At 55.3% G+C, this 6,000-nt stretch overlaps 1 protein-coding gene across 1 annotated transcript in view; it reads left to right on the plus strand.

Annotated features, from left to right (window-relative positions):
• The window catches only part of LOC114099562 (palmitoyltransferase ZDHHC11-like), a 43,081-nt gene extending 41,040 nt beyond the window's left edge, over positions 1–2,041 (plus strand). The window contains exons 11-12 of the mRNA XM_071612823.1: positions 408–505; positions 674–2,041. The gene's annotated coding sequence lies outside the window, so the exon portion shown is untranslated. The remainder of the gene's footprint in view (positions 1–407; positions 506–673) is intronic.
• Positions 2,042–6,000: the final 3,959 nt, after the last annotated feature.

Consider the following 6,000-nt stretch of genomic DNA (forward strand, 5'->3'; position numbering starts at 1 on the left):
ACCGTAAGGCTCGGAGCAGCCAGTGCACAGGGCTCAGCGAGGCTTCCCAGCGTCCATCTAGAAACACTCAGCGCAGAGGTGAGTGTTGAGATCCAGGTCTGAATCAGGAAGGCTAAAGTTAAGTTTGGAGGGCCCAGTGAGGAGTTCTGATGTCATTGAAAGATTTTCAGCAGGAAGGGACACTACTGGGTTCATGCTCTGATACTGAGTGGCCAGTGGTTGGCCAGTAGAGCACAGGCAGATGCAGGGAGGCACCCAGGAGGACTGGCTGTGCAGAGAGATGGTGACTGTGGCCCTTGGCCCTCCTGCCTTGACATGACCCTTTAAAGCATGCAAGGCTCTCTGCGTGAAGACAGTCCTGCCCACACTGCACCTTCCAACTGACTGTCTCTCTCTCCTGTTTCCAGGTCAAAACTCACTCTTGACCCCCTGAGGCTGATCTCACCTCCCTCCTGAGGCCATCTTGCCACAGTGCTCCTGGCCACCTCCTGCAGGGGCACTCCTGGTGAGTCCCATGAGAAGTGAGCTCAGAGGCACCTGATAACCTCCAGGAGGCCTCCAGGTGCTGGGACCAGTCCATGCCAGAGCTTCAGGACACTGCAGCCTTCAGGGGCTAGTCCTGGGCTCCCTCCCCAGTGTGACGTGTGTCTGTCCTTCCTGCCCCTCCTCACAGAGCACAGACGTTCCTGCCAACTCTGATCTGCAGAGCTGCTGTCCATCTGCAGAGAGCTCCTCACCACAGGTGAGCTGGCTAGCTGGCACAGAGCTTTGAAGGAGGGGTCAGCACCCGGACAGGGGCTAGGCTCCCCTGGAGCGAGGCAAGGGCAGGGTTCTGGTGGACATGCTCTCTGGTGTTAAACAATCGTGTGTGTGTCTCCATGTGTGAGACTGCATTACTGTGAAGTCTGTGGTGTGTCTGTGGTGCGTGTGGTGTGTACGGTGTGTATGTGCCGTGTGCATGTGTGCATGGTATATAATGTGTGTATGTGTGTCCGTGTGCTGGGTGTGTATAATATTGCATGTGGCGTGTGTAACACGGTATGTCGTATGTAACATGGAGTGTGGAATGTGGTGTCCAACTGGCATGTGTGGTGTGGAACATGGTGTATGGTGTACACATATTATGGCATGTGGTGTGCAGCATGCATATGGTGTGTTACGGAGTGTGTTCAGTAACATGGCGGGTGGTGTGTAACATGACATATGGTGCACATGTGTCATGGTGTGTGGTGTACAGAATGTATGTGGTGTGTAATATGGCATGTGGTGTGAAGTGTGGCTTATGGGGTGCACCCGGTAGTGTGTGGTGTACAGCGTGGCCTGTGGGGTATAATATGTCGTGTGGTGTGCAGCATGGCCTGTGGGGTACGGCATGGTCTGTGGGGTGCAGCGTGGTCTGTGGGGTGCAGCGTGGTCTGTGGGGTGCAGCATGTGGCCTGTGGTATGCAGTGTGACCTGTGGGGTGCAGTAGGTGGTGTGTGGTGTACAGTGTGGCCTGTGGGGTACAGTAGGTAGTGTGTGGATGCAGCATGGTCTTTGGGGTACAGTGTGGCCTGTGGTGTGCAGCAGGTGGCCTGTGGCATGCAGCGTGGTCTGTGGGGTGCAGTGTGTGGCCTGTGGTGTGCAGCATGGTCTGTGGTGTGCAGCGTGTGGCCTGTGGTGTGTAGCTTGATCTGTGGAATGCAGCGTGGTCTGTGGGGTGCAGTGTGTGGCCTGTGGCGTGCAGCGTGGTCTGTGGGGTGCAGTGTGTGGCCTGTGGGGTGTCCTGCCGCCCCATGCTGGACTTGGCCATCAAAAGTGACCCTGGGCCACCCTGCATGGCAGCAAGGGCCTGGGGTCTACCTTTCTGCCTGCACATCCGGGGCCCAGGTTCCCAGGTGCCTGGGAAGTCCCCGTCGACGCCAGCTGTGCTGGTGAAATGTCTCCCTGCATCAGTGACAAGCCTCTGTCCCCTGGCTTCCGCCCACCGAGACTCTGTTCTGAGGTGGGAAGCAGCAGCTCACGGACTGGGCACCTCCATCCAAGAACTCGTGACTGCAGATGCCGGGGGACTCCTGTGGGCCAGCCGCACCTCCAGGAGCAGGTCCTCAGGAGCACAGTGTGGCTGCAGGCAGGCCGCCTCCCTCACAGAGAGCAGGGACCACAGCCAGCCCGGCCACAGCGTGGCACTCACGGCTTTGCCCAGGGCATCGGGGGCTTTCCGAGGCACCACAGGACATTTTTATGGGAGGAGGAGGTGTCTAGAGCCAGTGATGAGCCCTGCCAGCCCTGAGTCACACAGCAGCACTTGCAGAGTGCAGGCTCCGCGCGTCCAGGCTCCAGGCTCCCTCCACGGCCAGCCCTCCCTCGGCTCCTGGGCACACTGTTCCTCAGCCCAGAGGATGGACGGCAGCTCCCGCAGGACGGCTGCTGAGAAGGCGCTCCTGCTCAGAGAGGTGCTGGGGGTGGGGCACCCAGCACCTTCCAGCCAGGACTCTGGCCCCAGACCCGTGGGTCCTTCGTGGCCTGAGGAGCCCTTCACTGCCTCCGTGGAATGGCCTCTGTGAGTCTCCCCGGTCATCAGGCAGGACCAAGTCCATCCAGGTGGGACAAGCCTGGCCCCGTGGATTCACCCCAGAGCCACTCTAGCTGGGGCCAGATGAGAGCCCAGCGCTGGGTACGCTGACGCTGGTCTGTGGTGGTGACGTGAATGACTGACAGGTTGCGGCCCATGCCCACGGCCAGCCCCAGCCGCCTGCTGCTGTGGGGCCACCTGTCGTGAGGACCTGACCCGTCCACTCCTGGAGAGGCAGGCAGAACAGTGCCTGGAGGACCAGCAGCTGCGCTCCAGGCAGGGCCTGTACCTGGTGGAGTCTGGACCCGTGGGCTTGGCCCAAAGGCCTTCCTTCGAAGGGCCTGCTGCGTGGTGGACAGACGGCTTCCCCTTGTCCTTCAGCATGGCGCACACCTGTGCCAGGGTGTTGGTGGAACAGGGCTGGAGAGGTCCTGTGGGTGAGCAGGCAGCCCTTCCTGCAGGTCTGGGAGCAGAGCACCCTCCAGCTCTGTGGGAGCAGCTCAGGCCTTAGCCACCGTCCTGTGGAGTGGCCACCTGGCTGTGCAGCTGACCCCAGGCACTGGTGCAGTTGGATACGCTGATTCCCGTGCAGGGCACTGGCCGTCCTCCTGGCTTTGGGGGCTGCTCTGTTATGGGACCAGCAGGCTACCTTGCCTTGTCCATATCAGGGCGAATTCCCGTGGGGACATAATGGGAAGTAAAGTGGTTTCATTTGACGTTGGAGCCAGTCATGCAGCTGACGGTGGTTTTTTGTCTTCTCCCACCTGACATCTTGCCCTCTGTGGACATCGGCAGTCTGTGGCTAGCCTCAGGCCCTTGGGACGCCCTTCGTGCCGGGTTCAGAGTCAGTCAAGGGAATGCAGAGCAGCCCCTCTACAGCAGGAGGCAGCAGGGGTCCAGTGGGGGCTTGTGACTCTGGCTCTCTGGGTCACAAAGGCGGGCAGTGGGCCGTTGGAAAGTCACGACCCAGAGCCAGCACACATTTTAAACAGCGTACTCTGTCCTTATCGAACATGGCACTGTGTGTGCTGTGCCAGGGACACGTTTGTCCCACAGCATGATGGGCACCACGAGGCACGTCCACCTACGAGGGCTGGCACCGCATCCACCCTCTGCTCGACTCTGTGTTGCCCTCAGCATACAAGGAACACATCATCTTCATATCCTCACAAGGCGTTTTCATGAGACATTTTCATTTATTTTAAGTACGTTTATTGCATCCCTGCTCCCTAATCTCAAAAAGTTTAATCTAGAGCCATTTATACAATTTAAAATTAAAAAGGAGAAGTCATTTACTTGAGCCTCCCAGCCAAGTGCACCCCCCCACACACACCCCTGCTCTCAGCTACAGTCCCCTCCACCCTCTTGCAGGCCCCCCCCCAGCTCACTGGGGAACCCGCTGAGCAGGCTGGGAGCACTGTCTCTGGTCCCTCAGGGAAGCGCCCTGCACACAGCAGCCCAGCCCTGCTCTGCGCCCCTCCATCCAGTGCCATGCCGGCCACAGCTCATGGGGGGACTCTGCCACCACCAGAGAAGGTTCTTCTACTGAGGGTGGAGCCATGGCCTTGCCAGGGAGGGGGCCCAAGGGGCAGCAGCCCAGAGACAGGGACAGAGAGGGAGGACAGGTGAGGGAGGGTACTCTCTTGCCTGGCAGAGGGAAGACCCCCACACGAGTTTCTGTGAACTGCTCCGGCACCTTCTGGAGGCCCCAAGGCCCAGAGTGATTAAAACATGTGCCAGCATTTCAGGTCTCCCCACCATGAGTCAGAGCACCCAGCTGGGTCCCTTCTTCCCACCCAGTCGCCCTGGATCACAGGTGGACATTTACTTGGGGGGGGGACCCAGTGCCTGATTCTTACTTGTATCCGTCACACACACTCGTGAACATCAAGCACAGCAGTGGTATGTAAGGTGCAACCCCCTCACCTTCCTTCCTGAGGCCACTCAGCACCGAGGGTGGGTGCAGCCACAGGTGTCCTCCTGTATGGAACACACCCAGTCATGCTGAATTCAGAAGCCGGCGAGGGGCGATGGGGGATGAAGAAAAGACAGGCAGACACACATTGAGACTAAAAGCCAGGGCCAGGGCTGGGGTTGTGGCTCAGTGGCAGAGCGCTTGCCTGGTACATGAGAGGCACTGGGTTTCATCCTCAGCTTCACATAAAAGTACATAAAGGTATTGTGTCCATTTGCAACAAAAAAAGTGTTTTTATGAAAAGGTTATTTGTGGGAAAGTTTCTGCAAAGCAGGCAATCTGATGGGTGCAGGACTGTCGAGACATTAGGGTCATCTTGTGATGCTCAGAATTGCCAATCCCGGGGAGCTGGTGCCTGAGCTGAAGGTCCTGATACAGCTCTGCACTTTTCACGCAGCATCCTCGGGCCAGGGTGACCATAGCAACTGGGCCATCTTGACTGCACCTTCGCACAGGAAGTCCCCAGTGGTACATAGCCATGAGGTAATCAGGAGCAGTGGTTGGAGTCTGTACCATTGTCAGTTCTGGTGCCAATACCATGCCATTTTAAAAAATAGATTTATTTTTTCAGTTGTAGTTGGACACAGGACCTTTATTTTATTTATTTATTTTTAGGTGGTGCTGAGGATCGAAATCAGGGCCTTGCATGTGCTAGGCAAGTGCTCTACTGCTGGCCACAACCCCAGCCCCACCAGGCCATTTGTGTTACTGTAGCTCTGTAGAATAAACTCTGCAATTGTGATGCCTCTTGCTTCACTTTTCTTGCTAAGGATTGCTTTAGTTATTGTGGGTCTCTTATTTTTCCAAATGAATTTCATGATTGCCTTTTCTATTTCTATGAAGAATATCAGTGGGATCTGAATAGGGATTGCATTTAATCTGTATAACGCTTTTGGTAGTGTGGCCGTTTGGACAATGTTAATTCTGCCTGTCCAGGAGCGTGGGAGATCTGTCCATCTTCTAGGTCTTCTTCAATTCTTTCTTTAGTGTTCTGTAGTTTTCATTGTAGAGGTCTTTTTCCTCCTTTGTTAGATTGATTCCCAAGTTTTTTTTTTTTGAGGCTGTTGTGAATGGGGTAGTTTTTCTAATTTCTCTTTCAGTGGATTTATCACAGATGTATAGGGATGCGTTTGATTTATGGGTGTTAATTTCATATCCTGCTATTTTGCTGAATTTATTAGTTCTAGAAGTTTTCTGGTATATTTTTTGAATCTTGTATATATAGCATCATGTCATGGGCAAATAGTGATAGTTTGAGTTCATCTTTTCCTATTCATATCCCTTTAATTTCTTTCATCTGTCTGATTGCTCTGTCTAGAGCAAGGACTCTGTTGAATAGAAGTGGTGAGAGAGGGCATCCCTGTCTTCCTCCAGGGTTTAGAGGAAGGCTTTCAGTTTTTCTCCATTTAGAATGATGCTGGCCAGGCTTGGCATACATAGCTTTGACGGTGTTGACATATGTTCTTATTAT

Source organism: Marmota flaviventris, chromosome 5 (genome assembly GCF_047511675.1).
Source record: "Marmota flaviventris isolate mMarFla1 chromosome 5, mMarFla1.hap1, whole genome shotgun sequence".
In the NCBI taxonomy this organism is placed as follows: Eukaryota; Metazoa; Chordata; class Mammalia; order Rodentia; family Sciuridae; genus Marmota; species Marmota flaviventris.